Below are 3,778 nucleotides of genomic sequence, written 5' to 3'. Positions count from 1 at the left end.
TCTCTATGTCTCTCTGTCTCTATGTATCCCTCTCTCTCTGTGTCTCTCTGTCTCTATGGATCTCTCTCTCTGTCTCTATTGATCTCTCTCTCTGTCTCTATGTCTCTCTCTGTCTCTGTGTCTCTATGGATCTCTCTGTCTCTATGGATCTCTCTCTCTTTCTCTATGGATCTCTCTCTCTGTCTCTATGGATCTCTCTCTCTGTCTCTATGGATCTCTGTCTCTATGGATCTCTGTCTCTATGGATCTCTGTCTCTATGCATCTCTCTCTCTCTCTCTCTCTGTCTCTATGCATCTCCCTCTCTCTGTCTCTATGCATCTCCCTCTCTCTGTCTCTATGCATCTCCCTCTCTCTGTCTCTATGTAACTCTCGGCCTCCTCTCTCGGCCTCCTCTCTCCCTCTCTACAGACAGCAGAGTGGCGTTCCAGGGCGAAGTGTTTTGACGTGATGTGTGTTGCTGTGTTTACCATGTTTAACCGCTTCGTCCAACGCCCCCAACCGGAGCATCCCCTACGACCCTACAACTACATCTGTGACATCAAGATGGTGTCACCTGGCCCGCCACGTCAAACAATTGGGTACAACAGGGTCTGGGGGGGATAGTGTGCGCGTGAGATGCATGGCGGCCACACCAAACAATTAAATACAACGGGTGGGTGGGAAGAGAGACCCATATAGGTCAGTATGTTGTTGTGTAGGTCGGTGCGTTGTTGTGTAGGTCGGTGCGTTGTTGTGTAGGTCGCTGTTGTGTAGGTCGGTGCGTTGTTGTATGGTGTGGCACAAGGAGCTGTATGCAGTAGGCAATAAGCACACAGGTTGATGTATCATTTACGTGTAATATTATTTGTGTCCACAGGGGGGCAGAGTAGGCCCTCAGCCCAGGTCATGACTGATGACCCAGAGCCCTGGGGGTTTAGAGGGGGTCTCTCCGGGGAGTTCCAGGTACGGCGCTTACCCCCATCATCCGCCCCTTTAACCCCCATCATCCGCCCCTTTAACCCCCATCATCCACCCCTCGCCCCATCATCCACCTTTAAACACATCATCCCACCCCTTTAAGCCCCATCATCCACCCTTTAAGCCCCTTCATCCACCCCTTTAAAGCCCATCCATCCCTTTAAGCCCCATCATCCACTCCTTTAAGCCCATCATCCACTCCTTTAAGCCCATCATCCACTCCTTTAAGCCCATCATCCACTCCTTTAAGCCCATCATCCACTCCTTTAAACCCATCATCCACTCCTTTAAACCCATCATCCACCCCTTTAAACCCCATCATCCACCCCTTTAAACCCCATCATCCACCCCTTTAAACCCCATCATCCACCCCTTTAAACCCCATCATCCACCCCTTTAAACCCCATCATCCACCCCTTTAACCCCCATCATCCACCCCTTTAAACCCCATCATCCACCCCTTTAACCCCATCATCCACCCTTTAACCCCCATCATCCCACCCCTTTAACCCCATCATCCACCCCTTTAACCCCCATCATCCACCCCTTTAAACCCCATCATCCACCCCTTTAACCCCATCATCCACCCCTTTAACCCCCATCATCCACCCCTTTAACCCCCATCATCCCACCCCTTTAACCCCCATCATCCACCCCTTTAACCCCCATCATCCAGCCCCTTTAACCCCCATCATCCACCCCTTTAACCCCCATCATCCACACCCTTTAACCCCCATCATCCACCCCTTTAAACCCCATCATCCAACCCTTTAACCCCATCACCCCTTTAACCCCCATCATCCACACCTTTAACCCCCATCATCCCACCCCTTTTTAACCCCCATATCCCATCCCTTTTTAACCCCCATCACCCCTTTGATGAGATGACTGAAATTCTTTTGTATGTCTCTGACATCTCAATCGGTCAACAGCGTCATTGCATCAACATTGGTAATAAATTCTGCAGTCAAACTTTTTTTAAGTGTAATTATGTCATCCAAAATTGTTACTGGATGTGTGCAACAAAGGTTCAACATTCACCTTTTGCTACTATTTGTCAAGTCTACAAGAACTGCTGTCACATCACAGATCAACACTCAAACAATGACAAGCCACACACACACACACAGGGGATCACAGACAACCATCTAGACAGAGACATTGATCTCTCCGGCATAAAGAGATCTTTGACTTGGTACTGACTGGTTGATGACCATAGTATTGCTGTTGTTTGTTGTTGTTCAGAGAATGCTGCCTTGCCATGGTAACAGAGATCTGTTCCGTCACCCTCCTATGACATCAGTGTATTCTATACGACCCTTCTGCCCAGAAGACAAGGTTATTATTTCAATATATCTAGAACTGACTCCAACATATCTATTAAAATATGAGACGTGTGGGGTCGACTGGGAATGGAAACCAGGTCTTCTGAGTGTTTTGCCATAAGACTGTGTTAGTCCACTGAGCGAAAGCCTGTAGTATAGAGCACCACAGTGGACACGTCATAATTCCCATAAAACCTAGCAGTCAAACAGGGAAATGGTTCCAAACGTTTTTCCTCCATTCATTTTTCCCATAGGATTTTAGAAACACTTAATAAGCTGTGTTTCATGTAGACTTACCTTGGCGTGATGTTTTGTTAACTATGTAAATCTCTCTCGGACAGGGTGACTTTATCAATATATTCAGCACTATGTACTCTGATTCAAAAATGCTAATTAGCATCAAAGTAGACATCATGCAAGACTACAAATCCCTGCAAGATCCTGCATGTCATCGCTAGTTGACACCTTTGCTAACAGGTTTTTGTGTCAATTTAAAAACTTGCACAAGACAGTTCACAGAATTTTCCATACAATTTATTCATTACTACATCGATTCAGCAGTCTCGTCTCTGTCATGGCCTTTGTAGTTCTGTATGATAGCCACATTAGCATTACATTTTTGGGAGGTAAATACTGAAGAATATATTGATAAGTCACCTTTGTCTGATGGGGGGTTTACATGGTTATCAGAATGCCACGCCAGGGTAAACCTACACAAAACACAGCACTTATTTTAAGTGTTTCTAAAATCCTAGATGGGAAAAATGAATGATACTAGGTTTTATGGGTATTCTGACTCATACTGTGGTACTCAATTGTTTTAATAATTATTCTATGACTCACGCTGTTTCATTCTCATTGAGAAGCTAGCTGATGCATGAAGAAGCTAACGCGTGTAGTTATAAGCTAGCTGATGCATGAAGAAGCTAACGCGTGTAGTTATAAGCTGGCTGATGCATGAAGAAGCTAACGCGTGTAGTTATAAGCTAGCTGATGCATGAAGAAGCTACTTACAGCGTGAGCTATATGTAGTGGACTTATGAGCAGCTATGCATGCAGAGGCTGACGCTGCAGTTAAGGTAGCTGGTTCAAACCAGCTCTGTAATACGTGAGGCATGTATCGGCTAGCTGCGTTAGGTTTGGTTCAAACCAGCTCTGTAATACGTGAGGCATGTATCGGCTAGCTGCGTTAGGTTTGGTTCAAACCACCTCTGTAATACGTGAGGCATGTATCGGCTAGCTGCGTTAGGTTTGGTTCAAACCAGCTCTGTAATACGTGAGGCATGTATCGGCTAGCTGACATCTTTATTGATTTTGTCTTTATAACATCTCTGTTGTTTCAGACTGAGATACAGAAGATCCACATGGAGATGCAGAGAGGAGAGGCCAGTGCTCCTGCAGTGAGACTACCGCTCTGATCAGTGATGGGTGAGAGAGTGTACAGCACGACTCCCGCAGTGATCCACTCTGGACAGTCTCTGATCAGTGATGGGTG

General features: G+C 46.2%; 1 long non-coding RNA gene across 2 annotated transcripts; it reads left to right on the top strand.

Moving 5' to 3' along the window:
• Positions 1–564: 564 nt before the first annotated feature.
• Positions 565–3,673, top strand: LOC135529518 (uncharacterized). Of its 2 annotated transcripts, XR_010453713.1 has the most exons (4): positions 565–579; positions 858–943; positions 2,204–2,296; positions 3,627–3,673. It is a non-coding gene; the product is annotated as an uncharacterized LOC135529518 (long non-coding RNA). The 2 variants fall into 2 exon arrangements; XR_010453712.1 differs by lacking the exon at positions 565–579 and having other exon boundaries at positions 649–943.
• Positions 3,674–3,778: the final 105 nt, after the last annotated feature.

This window comes from Oncorhynchus masou, unplaced genomic scaffold (assembly GCF_036934945.1).
Source record: "Oncorhynchus masou masou isolate Uvic2021 unplaced genomic scaffold, UVic_Omas_1.1 unplaced_scaffold_11744, whole genome shotgun sequence".
In the NCBI taxonomy this organism is placed as follows: domain Eukaryota; kingdom Metazoa; phylum Chordata; class Actinopteri; order Salmoniformes; family Salmonidae; genus Oncorhynchus; species Oncorhynchus masou.
This window is presented reverse-complemented; position numbering and strand designations above follow the sequence as displayed.